The sequence below is a fragment of the Balaenoptera musculus genome, chromosome 1, assembly GCF_009873245.2.
Source record: "Balaenoptera musculus isolate JJ_BM4_2016_0621 chromosome 1, mBalMus1.pri.v3, whole genome shotgun sequence".
NCBI lineage: Eukaryota > Metazoa > Chordata > Mammalia > Artiodactyla > Balaenopteridae > Balaenoptera > Balaenoptera musculus.
Window position 1 is genome coordinate 62740865 of NC_045785.1, and position 20819 is coordinate 62761683.

At 38.1% G+C, this 20819-nt stretch overlaps 1 pseudogene; it reads right to left on the minus strand.

Moving 5' to 3' along the window:
• Positions 1-711: 711 nt before the first annotated feature.
• LOC118885945 lies at positions 712-1487 on the minus strand (annotated as a pseudogene).
• Positions 1488-20819: the final 19332 nt, after the last annotated feature.

Sequence of the window (20819 nt, forward strand, 5' to 3'; positions counted from 1 at the left end):
ACCCCAAGATTAAAGTTTAAAAAACAAAAACAAAACAAAAAGAGAACATGAACAGCTATAGTTGTCCATATGCTGCTAATTCTAGCAGCCAGAGAGGAATTCCACCAAATGTCATGAGGCAAAGGGCCTTGGTGTTTGTTGTTGGCTGTCTTGGAGGAATCCATCGGTGACTCTCCCATTTAATGGGCCTCTGGTCTTAACCTATCAAAGCATCTCTTTCCCTAGAGGAGAAGACTAGTAATAAATACTTAAATATAGTGTGTTATCTAATGTCCTTTATTATCATCTTAGAAAGTCTCAGTGAATATAAACATGAACTACTTATTGGAGTAAGTAGTGCCTGTCAGTGGTCACTCTATACTGATTTATTGAATGAGGAATACCTTGAACTTGAACTTCACTTGTTGCTCTCCAGTCTCAGAAACTTAAGACATTGATTAAGCCCCACTGGTGACTAACTTAGTGACTAATTCAAACGGGGCCGGCAGGGGCTAAAGCATAAGGCTTATGGCATTAGTACTCAAGGCATCCTAAAGCCTTTATCTGAGCCAACATAAGTTACCTAGTTACTTAAGCAAACTCCACCCCACAGCCTAGATCTGGAAAAATCAGCGGGGGGGCGGGGGGGTGGGGGGATGTGAGATCAGCACCCATTACACACTGCATGTCACTCCTTCTGCAGCTATTCCTAGCCAGCACGTGGGAAAGATTTTATTTGTCATCGCATTTCACTTTTCCTTGATCCTCTACTTTCTTAATGGCTGCTTGGATAGCCTCTTGGTTGCCCAGGAACTGGTGAGGTCCAACAGCATGTAGGTTCTCATCCAGTTCCAGGAGAATGGGGACTCCAGTAGGACGAGTAATGTTGATAATATCTTCATCTGAGATACCTTCCAGATGTTTCAGGATTGCCCGGCTGCTATTTCCATGAGCAGACATCAGAATGGTTTTACCACTTAATATTTCAGGAGCCATCCTTTCGTTCCAATAAGGAAGGAGTCTCTCCAGAACATCCTTTAAGCTCTCGGATCGTGGCAGCTGATCCAAAGGAATGTCGCACACTTTGTACCTCCAGTCGTAGATTTCGTGGTAGTAAGGATGGGACTCCTCTATGGGCGGTGGGGTCACATTGTAGCTCCTTCTCCACAGCCTCACTTATTCCTCGCCGGATTCAAAGCCATTTGCTCCCTGTTGAGACCGATCAAGCCTCCATAGTGACGCTCATCGAGAAACCAGGAGCTTTCCACGGAAACCCACTCCTGCCCCAGCTCTTCCAGGATCAGCCAGGCTGTGAGGATGGACCGGTTCAGGATGGATGTGAACACAAGATCAAACTCAAAGTTTAGCACTTTGAGTTGCTTCCCACAGTTCTGAGCTTCTTCCATTCTTTCACTCTTAAGTTTTTGATCCACCCAGCTACAAAAACGGTTCTCTTTATTCCAAGCACGCTCTCCATGTCTTAACATAATCAGTTTGTACTTGGACATACTGATGGCTGAGCTTCTCTAGTGCTTTCCAATGGGCCAGTGTGCAGTGACAGCAATACGTCTGCAAAAAGGCCACCAGCGGCAGGCACTTCTCGGAACCGCTAGCAGCCAGTGCCTCCAGAACTCCTCACTGCGGCCGGCATCAACTCTCTTTTCTAGCCTGGGAGCCAGAAGGGGCAGGCCCTAACAAAAATATTTTCAATGCCTTCTAGATGTGAAAAGGAGAAATAGAATCACTGATCCAGGACTTTTAGAATATCCATGGTTAAATTTACATTGAAGACATCAGTTTTCAATTTCAAAAGCAGCCCCTCATTCTGTGATTTGTAACAAAAATTATTAAAACTAGAAGATGCCTCATATATATGATTTTTCATTAAAGATCAAATTTCAGATTTTTGCTTCATAAATTACACAACATGCCATTTGGAAAAGGCCAATATTTTGGTTCACTTGTCAATGCTCTCAGTGTTTAATGAAGCAAAGTGTAGCTGTGTTGATATTTTTATTGTGGCACTTGATCATATTTTCATTGGCAGACCCGCAGATGGCCATTTTTAATCCAGAAAATATCTGGCTAGATACATTCTAGTTTTGATCTACTTGTTGTTCACATATGTTTAGAAATCTCTGCTGCCTTTGCTTTCTACAATGGAAGATTTTATAATGAAATATTTACATTGACTTCCTAGCTTTTTTGCAAGCCCTCTCCAATCTGCATCTCAACCTACCTTTCCAAACTTTATTTTACTGCTCCCTTCGTATGTCCTCTGCTTTAGCTAAATTGAACTGATCATCATTCTATATGAAAATCTGTCATTGTTCCTTCATTCCTGGGCCTCCCTTCACTGGAATTTTCCTGACCTCCAACAACACACCTTAACTCTTATCTCAAGCATTATTGCCACCTATTAAAGTACCATGTGTCCAAAAGAATTAATCTCCAAAATATATAAACAGCTCATGCAGCTCAGTATTAAAAAAAACAAACAGGGCTTCCCTGGTGGCACAGTGGTTGAGAGTCTGCCTGCCAGTGCAGGGGACACGGGTTCGAGCCCTGGTCTGAGAGGATCCCACATGCCGTGGAGCAACTGGGTCCGTGAGCCACAACTGCTGGGCCCGCGCGTCTGGAGCCTGTGCTCCGCAACGAGAGAGGCCGCGATAGTGAGAGGCCCGCGCACCGCGATGAAGAGTGGCCCCCGCTCGCCGCAACTGGAGAAAGCCCTCACACAGAAACGAAGACCCAACACAGCCAAAAATAAATAAATAAATTTTAAAAAAAAAGTAAAAATATTTTTAAAAAAAAACAAAAAAAACCCAAACAACCCAATCAGAAAATGGGCAGAAGACCTAAATAGACATTTCTCCAAAGAAGACATACAGATGGCCAAGAGACACATGAAAAGATGCTCAACATCACTAATTATTAGAGAAATGCAAATCAAAACTACAATGAGGTATCATCTCACACCAGTTAGAATGGGCATCATCAGAAAGTCTACAAACAATTAGTGCTGGAGAGGGTGTGGAGAAAAGGGAACCCTCTTGCACTGTTGGTGGGAATGTAAACTGATACAACCACTATGGAGAACAGTATGGAGGTTCCTTAAAAAACTAAAAATAGAATCACCATATGACCCAGCAATCCCACTCCTGGGCATATACCCAAAGAAAACCATAATTCAAAAAGACACATGCAGCCCAATGTTCATTGCAGCACTATTTACAATAGCCAGGTCATGGAAGCAACCTAAATGCCCACTGACAGACAAATGGATAAAGAAGATGTGGTACATATATACAATGGAATATTACTCAGCCATAAAAAGGAATGAAATTGGGTCATTTGTAGAGAGGTGGATGGACCTAGAGACTGTCATACAGAGTGAAGTAAGTCAGAAAGAGAAAAACAAATATCGTATGTTAACACATATATGTGGAATCTAGAAAAATGGTACAGATGAACCAGTTTGCAAGGCAGAAACAGAGACACAGATGTAGAGTACAAACGTATGGACACCAAGGGGAGAAATCGAGAGTGGGGGTGGTGGTGGGATGAATTAGGATATTGGGATTGACATATATATACTAATATGTATAAAATAGATAACTAATAAGAACCTGCTGTATAAAAAAATAAATTAAAATTAAAAACATAAAATAAAGAAACCATATGTCTAATCTTTCAACTCCATAAATGCTGCACTAACTTTTGCAGATTTTTTTCCTTCCTTGAACTCTGGAAGTATTGCCTTATTTCTTAGGATAAATTTCTGTTTACAAACTGTAAGCTTCTTGTTATCTTTCTCCTTTCAGAGTACTTATTCACGTACTCTCACTACAACTATTCAGCAATATAGTCACCTCCTTTCTTCCTTTTCCTGACCCCTCTACTTTGCATCAATCTTTACAACTCGCCTTTCTCTTTATTAACTTGAACTTCATGGCACTCTTAATATTATTCATACCCCCTAGAGCTTATTTCTTTATTTTAAGCCCAACTTTGAATGAATCAATACATCTTCCCTGTGCCTTATCTTCTGCTCTGTGGGAAAAAAAAAGTAGAAGCCACCAGATAGTCTCCCTGATCCACCTACATGCATCCCATTTTACTAGTAAAGAATTGTTCTGCGTGTGCCAGTCTGAAGAAAATCTCCCCACCTGGCTGTGGATCCCATCTATTCCTATAGTCAAAAGTACTTTATCCTTCTCTGACAATTCTATCCTTTCTCTCATACATTCAACTTCTTCTCATTGCCCCAGAGATCTTAAACATAGTCAACTTTATTTAATTAGTTAAACAAACAAAAACCCAAATCCAAGCTTTATTCTCCCTTTCATTCCTCTCCAGTTACAGGCTCACCTCTCCTCTCCTTTATAGCCAGAAGGTCAGATAGTGAACTATACCCAAGGTCGCAATTTCTTTTGTTCCTACTCACTGCTCTACTCATGCTAACATGCCTTCAATCATCATGATTACATGAAGTAATTTTCACCAGTGTGACTAATGATTTCATGTTGATAAAGATAATGGATATGTTTAAAGTACTTATTTCATATCTTTGTAGTATTTGAGCCAATTAACCACTGTCTTAAAACACTTTCCTTCCCTTCATTTCCATGACATGATTTCTCCTAGTTTTCTCGTAACCCTCTGGCTGCTCCTTCCCTGTCTCGTTTGTCGTCTCACCCTCCTTTACCTAGCCATTAAATTTAGAGTTCCTCAAGGTTCAATCCAAAACATTCTCCTCTCTCACTTCATATTCTCTTCCTAGGTAATCTCAACCACACTCAGAGGGGTAATCACCATCAATGCTCATCTCTGCCTCAGATTTCTCCCCTGGGCTAGACCTAATACTCTGAGTCTTAGCCAGTCTATGTTCCACACTGTAGCTAGAGAGAGATTTAAAAAATCAGAATCTGAAATTGTCTTTCCAGGCCCTCTCCTCCAAATTCTCCACTCCTGATTAGAATTCTTCAGTCGTTTCCCTTTGGGATCGTCCCACGCTAGGCTTTCTTCACTTCAATCACTCAGGCCTCATTTTGGTTCATAGTGATCATCATGATTTCTCCAACTACTAGTAATTTACACATGCCATTTCTTTTTTCCTAGATGCTCTCCTCTTCTCCCTTTAACTTAAGTACAACTCATCCTTCAAATGTCAGCTAAAATAGAACTTTGTCAAGGACGATTGTCCTGACCTTTCTGACTAGAAGACCCCCTCACATACAGCATATCTCTCATTCACACCACTTAGCAGAATTGTCAATTTTTCTCTGATAGTGAGATTATTAGATTAATATCTCTCTTCCTTCCCAAGGGCAGTTACATGGTCTTTCTTTTCTTGAAAATAAATCCCCAATATCTAGAACAGAGCCTAATAGATAATAGTAGTTCAATAAATATTTGGTCAATGAATAAATGAATACATGATGAATTCCTCTTTTAGTATACGTCACTCATCAAAATATACTATACACCTTGCCCTTAGTAAGAGTTCTACAAGTAGTTATTGTATTGTATTAAGTGATATATATATCATATATTAAGTGATATATATCATATATATTCAAATATATTTATATATGATCTATAATATATATTTATATATATTTGAATGATTGAATGCTATTTGAAAGAAAACAAAAATAGAGTAGAATCTGTAACTTAGAACAACATATTGATATTCAATTCAACTCTGTTCATGATTATTTCCATACTGTTTTGTGTGGTATTTGGACAAGAGCCATGGCAATTGGTTTTCTTTTGGATTAAGAAATTTGCAATAATGTCCTTCAGCTCATTTATTAGAACATCTGATTAAGGTTGGCTGTAGCAGTTTCTGTTTAAATTGAAATGTCACTTTGTTGTCCCTTTTAGACTGACATGAATTGACTAATCATTTACATTTTACATTATATTAAACTCCAAGTTCTTTGAATGAAATAGCTAGTACTGTCACACTTTTGGAGTGTGGTTTTGATGAATATATTTGTCCCACTCCCTAGGAAAAAAATGGTTATAAAAGCTCAATATAACATTATTCATTTTCCTGGCTTACCCCACATCTTGTTTTTGAGAGCAGCATGCATAAAACAGTAACAAAAAATTTATTTTTTAAGGATGATTCATTTTAGCACATTTTGAAGTAATCATTAGTTTGTGATCTCTTATTAATAGAGGAGATGCAAAAACCACAAGCAATAACCACTAATCACTAATTAAAGACACTGATGAGAGAAATTTGAAAGAAACACTTTACATTTGCTTTGGAAGAAAATTCAGAAGTATGGCAGGGCTCTGGTTAAGTTTACAAATTTTACCTAGTCCAGGATATCTAATATCCAAATTGTACATTCTATATTAATCACTATTTCTAATTAAAGTTTGAAAATATAATATTGCCTTTTTATTAAACAAAAATGAATGTTGATTCCCACTAATTAAAAAGGAACTCATTATCACAGGATGGGGTTCCAGGAAATTCTAAAATATTTGCCAGGTTGATTTTCTAATAAATATTTTAATACAAACATCAATGAAATTATATTAAACAATTAAAATGAACGATGAGCAAAAAGCACTTTACTTCTTATCTAATTATAAAGTAACAATCTCCTGATTGGTCTTTCTGCCTGCAGTCTGGCTATATCTAAGCTCTACTCCTCCTTGCAGGCAGAATGGTCTTTCTACATGCTAAGCAGATTGTGTCTTTTTCTTTGTTCAAGTTCTTTGATTTCTCCCCTAGCATTCGAAAGTAAGTCCAATGTCTTCAATTAAAAACCCTGGACCTTCATGATCCAGATAGAACCTGTCTCTCATTCCAGCTTTAGTTAAAGCCATTTATAGAAACACACACACACACACACGCACACACACACAAACTCTCCCTCCAGGCAATGGAACTGCCTACCTTTCCCAAATGCTTTATATTGTTCCTTTCTCTGGTCATTCATACGGTGTTTGTACTACAGGAGAAAGCCTCTCCCTTTCTTCACCTAATTCCTGCTTATTTTTCAAAGCATTTTCCAAATTAAACTGAATATAGTACAGTTAAAATATCACCTCCTGCAGGATGCCAACTCCTGATGCTCCAGTTTCTTTTAGGAACCCAGAGCACTTTGCAGTAAACCTCAGTCACAAGACTTTATAACTATAAGCATCAATTTGCTTGTCTGACTTGTGGCAAAAATGTATATACTTTGAGGACGAAATTTTCTTTAATTTAGTATCTGCTGGCCCCTGGCATACCAAATTCACTTGCCAAATACTTATCTATCTGGTGTGATGTGCCAGTCCCTTAGGTTGGAGTTACAGACACAGAGATTAAAGACACATGGGCCCCATCCCTGAGGAGTGGATCATGCATAGATAAACAGTAGAGACTCAATACTTAGTTGCTAATTGAATTAATAAACAAAGAAATCTCAATTCTGAAAACTGTCTAAAGAGAAAGCTAAACACTTTAATTACAAAATGGTGAGAATGACAAATTATTACAATTTATTACAATATATGATTAAATGCATGCACCCTAAATCACTGACTATGTTATGTATATTTAAGTTAACTGCATGAGCCAAAATTGAAACTCAGCTCCTCTCCTTCTTTGTCTTTTACTCATTCCTATGATAAATGGCATATGGAGTCTTTTGTTTATTGGGATCTTTGGTTTCAAGGATCACATCCTACCCAGCCACCTTGTTGATATCTCCTTCCTAATCTGGCAGTGTAAATGTCAAAGACTAAGACAAAAGCATTAGTCTGATTTCTAACTTGGAAGCTTCATAGAGAATTTTAGCATTGGTGGTAGAGACAGAGATTGGTGTTGGGTGGGGACAAAAATAACTTTATGCTGCCCCGGCTAATTACTGACTCCACAGGCAAATGAAACACTTGTTACTGGCAACTTTCCAAGCTTACCCGTAGTAGATATTTGTGACATTTATTAATAGTTTCAAGAACAAAGCTTTTGTCCCAGAGTGTGCTGGCAGCTGCTCTGTCAATGGAAGGATTACCACTCAAATACCAGCTTTCTATCAGGATACCCCTAGGTTGAGGATTTGTCTCCAGAACAACAGGGCTGCTACTTCCAGAGTACATCCAAAACAATGTGCAACATGCAGTATCAGGGAGAGGCAATCTTGTTACTTAAGGTAAACTTGATGGGGAAATTACTGTGGGCATCACTGGAGGGTCCACTATGGTCGATTTTTCCATCAGTGACTGGAGAAAGACACATTTGATTCATTTCAGCCCAAAAGCATTCTCTAAAGTGTTATAGATGTGTTTAACATCATTCCTAAGAGAAGGGAGACAGGCAATTTGCTTTATCTGTTTCAAAATAGTATTATTCTTACTGTGCAACTCAGGTAGCTCTACCATTAGGTGGTACATAGATATTTGAATGGGTTTCCTGATATAATTCGAGAGAGATTTTGATGAAACTGGTCAGCAATAACCGCTTTGGTTGGTTAATTTTACAAAAATGCCTGTGAACATTTGCTTAAAAATGAAATTATAATAGAAAAAAAGATGAACTCACATAAAGTACCTTGTAAAATGTGTTTAACTGGAACTTTGGGGATTCTTTTTCTCTTTGCACATTTTTGGATGACTGGGACAGGATACAGAATATTTTTCTGAGTTATTTTATCCTTTCAGAGCAGAGATACAAAAAATCCTAATCAAAGTTCTTGTATATTGTGTGGCAAGGTGCGCTGTGAGGATACAGAAACAAGTAACTCCACATATTGCATAGATCTTGAAATGAGGGGAACTCCATGCTACCGAAAACTTATTTTAAAAAAAAATCTGGCATTGTTCCTAGAGCTTCTGGCCTTGTGCCACTTAATGAAACACTCATGATAGATGAACACCCTCCCTGTCATGCCTATAAAGGAATGCTTGATGATTTTATTAACATAGGCAGTGTTGAAACCTCTCTTTGATGAACATTCTAATAAGGATGCCCTCTATGCTAGCAAAAGTTCAGGGAAATAACAAGGAAGAACAAACAGATGAAAGGAGACATCACAACACTGCAACACATGACAGGTATCTGACTTCAATAATCATGTGCTCTGAAACAGTATGCAATATATAGAATTATGTATAGCAATATATTATATATATATAGGTCCAAAGAAAGAGAAATTCTGATTTTCAACTTGCAGCTGGCAATGGTACCAAAATGTAATCCCCCTTACAAAGCAATATCTTGATTTTGAGAATTTGTGTTATTTGAATCACAATCTGAATTTTTTTTAATTTTAGTATCTTATTGTAGTTGAAAATTTCTTCACTGGAATTAGCAAGTGAAACACAAAATGAGCTAAGAAAAGTTTCACTCGTTCAAAGAGAAACCAACAAGCCAATTCAGGAGTCTGCAGAAATCATGGCAGTCGAGACATGGAAATTTTTGCCTAAAGTCTATTCCTATTTAGATGAAAACTTTAGACTTGGTGGTTAGCTGTTAATAAGGAATATTCTGGAAATGAGGGAATTGCAAATGTGCAAATGCCATACCTGTTTGTGTTTGACCTGCCTTTTCATTGCAAAACTATTAATGTTGCATGTCAACACCACTTTTGCCTACTTCAATACCAACTACCATCTGCTTTGCCCATTCCTGCCAATCCCTTACTATCTAGTTTAGAAGTCATACATTCTTTTTTTTTTTTAACATCTTTATTGGAGTATAATTGCTTTACAATGATGTGTTAGTTTCTGCTTTATAACGAAGTGAATCAGCTATACATATACATATATCCCCATATCTCCTCCCTCTTGCATCTCCATCCCACCCTCCCTATCCCACCCCTCTAGGTGGTCACAAAGCACTGAGCTGATCTCCCTGTGCTACGTGGCTGCTTCCCACTAGCTATCTATTTTACATTTAGTAGTGTATATATGTCCATGCCACTCTCTCACTTCGTCCCAGCTTACCCTTCCCCCTCCCCGTGTCCTTAAGTCCATTCTCTAAGTCTGCATCTTTATTCCTGTCCTGCCCCTTCGTTCTTCAGAACCATTATTATTATTATTATTATTATTTTTTAGATTCCATATATATGTGTTGGCATACGGTATTTGTTTTTCTCTTTCTGACTTACATCATACATTCTTGGAAGCCTCCTTTAAACCCCACAGCTGCCTCTCTGATATACTCCTCTAACTTTATCTTCTTTATATCACCTCTTATACTGTATCTAAATTGCCTGTTTCCTTGCTTGCCGCAATGAGATTATGACCTCCTAGAGGACAGAACAGTTGTCCTATTTGAAATTATAACCCAGAGTTTAAAACCGAACATAATATTTTTGAATGAATACATTAATGAAGATATAAATGAATATCTGCATTCATTATATAAGCCAATAGTGACTTATAAAATCATATTTAAAATACGTTCTGAAGTAACACATGTATTTCGGGAACTATCATAGAGTTGAAGTGAAACATTTATTTGACGATAAAATAACTGATCATAATGCATTCAGTCTCTCTGGAATACACAAATACACATGTTTGTATGGGTTATATATATATATACTTTTTCCTATATCTCCCATATATCCTAACAGGTATTTATATAGATAGATAGATATAGATGATATAGATATATCTACATCAAAATCTCTTCAATATTAGCATTTATTATACCACAAAACTTATGATATATTTACTCTCTTGGACATGGACATCCAGAAAACTCTTATTTATCTCAGCTCTATAAAAATGAAATATATTGAATAATATTTTATTTTATCCCAAAACAAAACATAAAAGTCTTGCAAGATACACATTTTAAGACATAAATTCTTATTTGGTTAAATCCAAGCAACTCTTTAAATTCAGCTTTAGCCATAATTAGAAGAATTTAATTGTTGTTTCTTTGTTTTGGAGAGGATTGTTGTGTCAATATAAAAATACTTATATATTATTCATTTCAGAGCTTACATTGAATTTCACTGAGAAAGGAAATTCCTTTTTAGCAAAAGTTATGAGCTTAATTATAAAATATATAATATTTTGAAGACATTACACTGGAGGTACAAGTTTATGATACAATAAAAATTTGATGAATGTATATGATACTAAATGCATTAATTAGATTTGTGTGTTATACCATACATTTGTAAATATATAATTTACAATGTTGTCAATTACATTAGTAAAACCATTCATCTTTGACAAACAATTTGTGTACATTAGCTTCTTTTTTCTTTTTAATTAATTAATTTATTTATTTTTGGCTCTGTTGGGTCTTCGTTTCTGTGCGAGGGCTTTCTCTAGTTGCGGCAAGCTGGGGCCACTCTTCATCGCGGTGCGTGGGCCTCTCACTATCGCGGCCTCTCTTGTTACGGAGCACAGGCTCCAGACGCCCAGGCTCAGTAGTTGTGGCTCACGGGCCTAGTTGCTCCGCGGCATGTGGGATCTTCCCGGACCAGGGCTCGAACCCGTGTCCCCTGCATTGGCAGGCAGATTCTCAGCCACTGTGCCACCAGAGAAGCCCTAGCTTCTTTTTTCTTTTTAACTATTCCTTTGAATTACTCTTGGAAGATATTTACTTTACTTTTGGAGACTAGATGTAGTATATGTATTAAAATATGTATTCAAAATAAATACAAAAGCACAAAACAATAATTTATATATTCAGTCTTGTTCTATCATTAAAAATAATATCAATTTCACTATTAATTCAAATTATATATGTAAACAATCATACTATTTCAATTCATGATTTCAATGATTCATCTTATGAAGAAAGTATATTTCCCTCAAGATAATAGGATAAGCCTATAATACCAAGGTTTTCAAAATATTTGAAATCTGATTCAACATTTTGTGAACTTAGAAATACTCTACTGTTACGTATGTAGCACAATTTTTCTTTTTGTTGACTATCAAACATGATATCTTTGTTAGTTACATTACTCTGCATTTATACAAAGGCTGTTTAAAATTTAAGGTAGAGGTAGTGGACACAAAAGTAGTTAACAAGGTCGTTTTTCAAATTTGAAGAGTTCTGGCACTTTGCAATGCATCAAAAAGCAATTTGTAATTGACAGTTTTCTTACCTAGAGTGTTTCTCAGTCAAGAGATTGTTCTCCAAAGACAGTCAGCTGGGTAAATGTCAGAAGCTCAAAAAGTAAATTACAGTACAAATAGTGTTGATATTTCTATGAAATGGAAGAAAAGCATATTTATTTTTAAAATATAGAATTTTATTTAAAACAAGTGAAAACCTTCTATTGTGACCTTTACAAGATTCCAAGCAGTGACGAATTTGGTCATTACAAATAACCTTTTCCAGAAAGAGCTTTACCATTTGGGACTTTCATTTGGTAATATATGTGAATTAATTTCCTTTCTACAAAATAACTCATGATATTAAACTTTTTATGAGATATTTTATCCCTAAGATTACAGTTTTAAACAAATTTTAGAAGGGAAAAAAAGTAAGGGAGCAGCTATATGATCGCCTATCATTTTAACTTGTATGGGGGGAATTATTAAGTCATTTTCTCATTTCTTCCTTCTGTACAGAATGATATTGTACTTTTGTGAGCTTTGTGGGTAATTAAGTCTCACAACATTCTTAAAGAGCTTAGTAGAATTCTCTTCAGAAGATTCACTCTAAAGCAGTTTCCAACTTAATAGGTGGGATTCTCTGCATTGTTAAGTCGTTTGTTTGGAATCTGGTATTCCTTCTCACCATATAAATAATATGATGTATGGTGGTTTAAAGTAGTTTTCCAAGTTAGTCTTCACTTTTTTTTTAAAACTCTTGGGGACCCAAAGAGAATGTGTGCGTGCGTGTGTGTGTGTGTGTGTGCATATATATTCTAGAATATATAAAATTATATAAAATCATGAAGGTAAATTTAAAAGTGGGCAAATATTATTACCCACTCTCAGTAGCTTGCATAATAACATCTCTATTAGAATATGAGTTCCAGTCCCAATCTGGAATTATAAGACCACAAACTGACCCAATGCACCTGACAAAAATGCTCTTTTTCTTCAGTCCCACATCTCTAAGACACTGAAAACCAAGAAGACCATAGGTCTGTTCCAGTTATTGGATCTTCTCATTTTACGACAGGATTTCTGAAAGGGAGAGGAAGGGAATGCATAGCAACACATAAGGGATTAAGGTGCACTAAAAGACCAGGTCTCTTTCCCTAGTTTAAAGTCCTTGTCAAATTAGTCCTGAGTTTTTTTCACCTTTCCATCTCTTTCCTCCCAGGAACACTGTCCCTGCCATCTTCTCCACGGTTAGCCAGCCACTGAATTGCAAACTCTATGGACTACTGGGAAAATAGAATACTTTATACCAGGCTATCTACAAAACCTGATAGGGAATGGTGAGTGCCCACAGAAAGCTAATACATAATAAGGGAAGTGACATTAGCACTTTTCAAAAAATCTTTAAGAATTATTAACAAAAATTATATCAGTATTCATTGGAAAGTAGAAAAGACTAGATTTAGACCTTTCTTCCCAGTTATATATGAAAGGCAATGAACTTCTCTGACCACTGTATCTAAAATGGTAGCCACAGATTCCATCCTCTAATTCTGCTTTGTAACCTTTATCATTACTGATATATATGTTTTCTGCTCCTTGCACTGGAGTAAAAGCTTCATTGATGCAGATGTGTTTGTTTTGTGTAAGTTTGTGTTGTATTCCCAGGTGTTAGAACAGTGACTAGCATACAGTAGGTACTAGATAAATATTTGTTGAGTGAATGAACAAATAAATGAATACTAATTCAAAGACTTAATTGCTTTGAAATGTGACTCCCTTGACAATACATGCTTATATACATTGCAAATAAGAACAAACTATCTCTTAGTGGGAAGACGGTTTTAGACACCTGCTTAATGACTGCTTTGCACATACATTTCTTGTCTGAACTGGTTTCTCCTAATCCAAGTCTCCTTCCACAGCAGTTGTTAGGCTTCCCTCTTTCTCACCAGACCTGACTTCAAAGCCACAATTCAAATAGGCCACCTGTTTTCTCTGCTTCACAAATTAGATACTACATGGTTCGAAGCTGCAAAGGAGCATAACAAAGTGGATGAGAGACAAAAAGGATAAAAATCAGAGCTTGAAAAAAGAAAATTAGAAAATGTCCATAATCTACATAAATTGCACTACACTGCAGAAAGTGATTATTTGCTCAGGTAGTCTCTTCAGATCCTGAAATGCTGAGAGAATTCTACATACACTTTACCCATGAGTGTGTCCAAGAGGACTGTGAGAGTCACAGAGGTGATAATACAGCCTACTATGAGTGGTAGTGGCCAAGCTATTAAAACTTATTTCCTGGTTCCTTTGTATCAGAGACAAACAGGATACTCATGCCTACAGAAAATATGTCCCCTTATTAGAACACAAAAGATGCATGAAACCATGAAATATTATTAATTTTGCAATGCTATTATTTAACAGAGATGATATGGAAATTAAGCTTTACCTGAAAGAATACTACCTGAAAGTTAATTTGTTTGAGGGAATTAGTCTAATTCCACATAGGATTTCAGGTGTACTAAAGAAACACATATACTAAAAATCAATGGTAAAAGGGTAATAATGAATCAGAATCAGGAAACTGTGAAAGGAGTTTAAAGGCCAGAAGTTAAGTATAACTATCAAATTTGATTCAGTTTAGTCACAATTCCCACAAATGTTAGTTAGGCACCAATTAATACCAATGCAAAAATAAGATGAGGTAATGAACATGATGGAAACACTAACTTCAATTCCATAAACTTAGTTTTAAGCATCTGAGATATTCCAGGCTCTATTAAGAAGCACTGAGGATCCAAACACAGCTACCCTACTGAAACTTGGCACCTGGCCATCATGCCACTTCTAGCTCTCTTAGAATTTAGAATTTATTCTCACTTTCTCTTCATTTATTTTATTTTTACATTTTACAATTATTTCATAGACATGTAATCACCTACTATGTTTGATATTATTGTACTGGTTAAATATGTCAAAGTCTCATGTACTCTAATGGTTTTGCTTTAACTATGAATACTTACATCTTGAGTACAAGAATACAATCTAACCTTAAATCAATATACTTCTCAAAGGAATCAGGTGTTTTGTGAGATTTTAAATCTAGAACCATACTCTGATTTGAAAAAAGGTTTCCAGTGAAATGATGGACATATGTAATCTAAAAAATAAAAATTCATAGAGAAGATAATAAGTGCCTGTGAAAGGCATACATATTTTCAAGGTGTTGGACTAAAAATCCAGTTACAGTGGGGTTTAGATTGCAGCTTAAAATAATAGTTACTACTCAGTGGGAATCTATTTTATAGCAAGAGGTATTCTAGATGCTTTAGACACTCTGTCTCTAATCTAATCTCGAAAACAATCCTGGGGATTACATATCATTTTTCTGATTTTATATAAGGTGAATTTAGGCTTGGGGAAGGGGTTAAGACTTGCTAGAGATCAGGTAAAACTAGAACAGCTGGGGTTTCAATTCTCAAGGGTTTCTCAACACTTCAAAGTCTCTGCTCTTTCCACTAAAGTAGGCTGACTCTCAATCCTTAATTGACTGAACTAATCAAAAATGACACAAAGTTACTTAGAAATACTCCTTTAAAATGCTCCTTAATGATGCTGAGCCTACCAATCAAGTAGAATCTTACCGTTTAAATGCTCCAGAACACTTCAGCATTTTTGCATTTTTAGAAATAGCTTGTGTTGTAGCATTATTATTTACTTACCTGTTTTGGCTCTTTTACTAAATTATATCATAGAATACTGACATCAAGTTTAATAATATATTAGGGTAAAAATATGGGAGCCTGTGTAAGCCTTTATACCTTGGCTAACTCAGCATATCAAAAGGATATTTACATATTAGCTTATCACAGCAAAACTCAATACTTATTATATAATCTTAACAGCCTTCTTTTTTCTAAGCCTGCCTGGATCACACAGGTGTTCTAGCTCACGCCTCTCCTAAGGACATTATATCTCTTCAATCAGGAAGGGGCATTTCTAGTTGGTCTTATCTGTGGACACACAAATCTCCCCCAATATGGACAGTCTTCCTGTGGTTGTGTTACAAGAGTCCTCCTACCCAGTGTCATTTGAGCCTGTAGAAGGAGACTGAGTTTGGTTCAGAAGCAAAGGAAAGCTTTATTCTTTGATCAAAGAATGGAGAGGTTCAAGCGAGTGCTCCAGAGTACAGGATCTCCCTGGAAGGCCCTCAGCGGGGCTGTTTTGTAAGGATCTTGTCAGTGGGGAGAGGGGCGGAGTTCTTGCGAGTTTGGCGCAGCTGTGCTGCTGCGGTTCCTGCTCCCAGCGCTTACTCCTGATTGCAGTGTCTGACGCAGCACCTCTGCGCGCACCTCTCTCTGCGCATGGGCCGCCAGCGCGATCTTGAATCACAGTGTGTGCTCAGCGCTTACTCCTGATGGCAGTGTCTGACGCAGCACCTCTCCGCGCACCTCTGCGCATGGGCCGCCAGCGCCATCTTGAATCACAGTGTGTGCTCAGCGCTTGGGAACAGGCCCCTTGGAGCTGAAGTATCCTGCGCAGCCCCTTCGCACTGGGAACTCTGGTCTGAAGTGCCGGGTGCGAGGCCTCTGCACTTGGCACCCTAAGAGCAAGTGAAACTAGACGAAGCACAAAGGAAAAGGAAAAAAAAAAAGGTTAGACTTTTTAATTTTATTAAAAAATAAAATATTTTATTACCCAGATTCTATATTTCCCAGAGGATAGTTAATGGGCTTTGCTGGTGACAAAGCCTTCTGTTGTTTGTCCTGTTCCTCATTCTTGAGAGGCACTGAGGGATGCGGGTCTGCTGATTTGAGGCGTCGTCATAACCCAGGTTGAGGAGCGGTGCTTCCCAGCTGCCTGTAGATGTGTTTGATCGTTCCCAGACCTTAGCCCTGTTTGCCCTGAGCGACAACCATTTGTCTAACCTTTTGGAGACAAAGGGTACCAGACAATTTAAGATGAATGGTGCCAATATTAGAAGAGAATAATGGTCACATGTCAATTTTTTCCTGAAAATGAAGGTATCTAGGTCTTTTGTAGGCAAAAGTGTGCCCTGATGTTGAGGCTCACTGCCGTGGCCTGAATCTCCCTGGTGATACTTTTGTTGTTTTCCAGAAGAGAAGCTTCAGGTCAGAGAGGGGTTCACAGGAGTAGTCAAGGGGGTCCGTTGCCCCAGGTTGTCTCTCTGGAGGTTGGGGCTCAGGGGCCCTCTTCACTTGAGTGTGATGTGCCCATGGAGTGATCCCTGCAATTTCAGGGCACAGTAGGTGGTTAGGATTACCAGGTGGGGCCCATTCCACTTAAGAGTGAGCTGACCTTGTGGGCTTGCTGATTTTCCAGGTTTTTAGGTTCACCTAGTCTCCTGGCTGGAAGGGGTGGAGGGCCAGGTCAGTGGATGCAGGCAGCACCTGGTTACCATATTCAGTGAGAGCCTTCAAGTTTTCTCCTATCTCGAGGGCATACTTGAGTTGTTCCATTTCAAGGGGGTTAAGGTGTCCCTTCTCTTGGGCATGGGGAATGGGTCTACCATACCTGAGTTCAAATGCACTTAACTTTAACTTACCCCTTGTGGCTAAATTTATGTGGAGGAAGGCAATGGAAGCAACTTAATCCAATTTTCTTGAGTTTCCTGACGTACCTTGGCTAAGGCCTGTTTCAAGGCCTGATTGGATCTCTCTACTTTCCCTTACAATTGGGGTCTCCAGGCTGAGTGCAAGGTTCATTTTATGTCCAGGGCACTCATCCCCTTCGTCACTTGAGACACAAATGCTGGATCGTTATTGCTTTGTAGGGATCCTGGGAGCCCAAACCTGCAGATTATTATCTTTAGTAAAACCTTAGCCACTTCAGCTGCTGTCTTAGTTCTAGCAGGGAATGCTTCTATCCACCTAGAAAATGTGTCTACTAGCCCCAAGGGATACCTGAAATTGCCCAGTACTCTCGACAGGACAGGAAAATCAATCTGCCAGTCTTGGCCAGGATATGTCCCTCTGGTCAGAATGGGCCTTATCTAGTGACCTCTGAGGGGTCTGGTGTTGGGGTGGTTAATCTGACTGATTATACTTTTTATGTCAGGAGTTACCATGACCTCAACTAACCAATTATATAAGGCTTCTCTCCTGTAGTGAGTTCCTTGATGAGCCTCCCTGATGGCTTGACAAGCTGCAGTTTGGGGAAAGGGATATTGCCCATGTTCATTAACTAGCCACACATGGCCTCCTAGATCTCTACTGAAGCCCCATTTTCAGACTTTGTCTAATGCTTCCTTTGTGTAGATTGGGGAAAACCCAAATAAGATTTCTGTTCAGGAAATTTGGAACTAGCACCAAACTGTTAATGGATTCCTCGAAAGACCAAAAGATATAACTGGGGGTCCCCCTTGAATTTGTAACAGCCCGCGCTTGAGACAGTTAGTCTCTCCTCCGTTAGAATATCCCACAGGAAGTTAGACGGGACCGCCTCCAGTCCAGAGCAGCTTGGCCACGTTAGTTCCTGATCAACTTGGTTCATTAGGGGGTGGCACAGCTGTCTGAGGCCAGGGTGTTCTCTTTCCTCCTTCCAGCTGAAAGGGAGGAGTTTTCAGACTTCCTGCCGGGTGACAGCTAAAAGCTCGAGGAATTCCTACAGGGTACTCCAAAGGCCGTGGGCAGGGCTGCTTTACAGAGTCAGGGAGGGGGCAGAGTTCTCGCAGGTCTGCGCAGTTGTGTTGCTCACAGCACTCCAGATCACAGTGGCAGCACAGCGTCTCTGCACGCAGCCTGGAGAGCTAAGGTGTCAGGCACAATGATTTTGCACTAGGAACTCTGGTCTGAAGTGCTGGGTGTAAGCCCTCTGTACCCTACAAGCAAATAAAACTAGATGAAGCACAAAGGCAAAAAAAAAGGTCAGACTTTATTACCCAGATCCTATTTTTATTTCCTGGGAATTATTAATGGGCTTTGCTGGTGACTGTCAGCAGAATAAAGTGTCCTCTCCTCCCCCAAAGTTGTCTGCAGCCTAAACCTATGATTATGTTATGTTACATGCCAAAGCGGAATTAAGATTGCAGGTGGAATTAAGATGCTAATCAACTGACTTTTGAGAGTTAATCCTGTATTATCCAGGTGGGTCCAGTGTAATAAGAAGAGGTATTTAGAGAGAGAGAGATGTGACTATGGAGAATGTCAGAGTAAATGGGATAAAGGCGGGACCAGCCATTCTTGGCTTTGAAGATAGCAGAAGGGGAGCATGAACCATGGAATGCAGTTAGACTCTAGAAGCTGGAAAGGCACAAAAATGGATTCTCCCCTAGGGCCTCCAAATAAGAATGTAGCCCTTCCAACACTTTGATTTTAGCATAGTGAGACTCATTGTGGACTTCTGAACTATAGAAAAGGAAGACAATAAATCTGTGTTGTTTTAAGCCACTACGTTTGTGGTATTTTGTTACAGCAGCTCTAGGAAACTAATATACCTCCCTTGGCTGTTGTTCCTTCTAGGTCAACAGCAATTTTGGTAGATGTCAGAGTATATGGATGCGTCAAATTCAGACTTGCTTTATTATGTGTTTTGGCTAGCTCTTGTCCATTGATAATTCCTTCTTTGGAAGACTAGTAAAGAGACATTTTCCCACAGTGAAGTTCTGGCCTTGTCATGTAGCCACAGTTCACATGTATGAATCTTGATTATATGCTTTAATAGCCTGTTTCATTCTTCTCTGTTACTTTTGAACATACTTTCTTAAAAGAATGAATTACTGAATGAATAAGCATAAAAATAGGCTAAGGTTTATCCTCCTACTCGTACAAGTATGAATTTTTCTTCCCAGGACAAAAGGTTAAGCCTTGTTTTTTCCAATGAATGAAAGGAGTTTCCTTAGCAATTTCCAAATTTGAATTACTTCAATCCTAAATTGCCCATGTTTCTAAATTTTAGAGGATGGGTATAAATAAGAACATCAGAGCAAGTTCTTCATCCAAACAACGTTTAGAAGACACAATAAAAATTTCAATTTCTGCATCTATTATCCCAAATGCAATTGTATTCTCCAAACAAATTATATTTCCAAGCTAGATCAGTATTGCTTTTATATTCCAGGAACAGATAGAGTTATATGGGAAGGAAAGGGGAAAAGAATGCATAAAAAGGAAAGTTTTAGCCCTGCCAGTATGTTCTTCAGTGTGTGCAATGTCTGGATGAAGCACAAAGGAAAAAAAAAACCTTGTAACTTCTGCCCATCTGAGAAAAATCTACAATCAAGATTTTCATTTTCACAAACTGCTTTTATATTTGTAGGAAGCCATGGCATTTGAGACACTACTGCTTTCTTGGAAATTCAGAGATGGGCCTCTTGTATCCCATTACCCATTGCCATTTCCATTTTCTTTTCAAGCCAACCTAGCTTTTATAATATTTTACTTGTTTTTTTGTTGGCTTCTTGCCTTCCCCACTAAGAAAACTATTTGTTTGATAAAGGTGTAACTCCTTCTTTTCTTCCATACTTTGCTTTTTGGAACAGACATATGTGCTTAACATCTTCCCTTGAGTTATAAAGAGGAAGATAAGAGATATGACATCTAAATACAAAAGCGCCTATTGTTTATGCTAACTATCTCAGTTTTACTTCCCTCAGGTAGGGTAGTTTTTTAAGGAGGAATTTTTCCTTTAGGAAGCCAACATTTAACATTTAACAACAACAACATTTAACATTTAACCCAGGCCTGCAGTGTATTTCTTATTATCCTACCTGATGTGTGGCTTATTTTCCCTTTATGACTTTTTAGATTTAGACTTCAAAAATTTCCTAGGGGTTT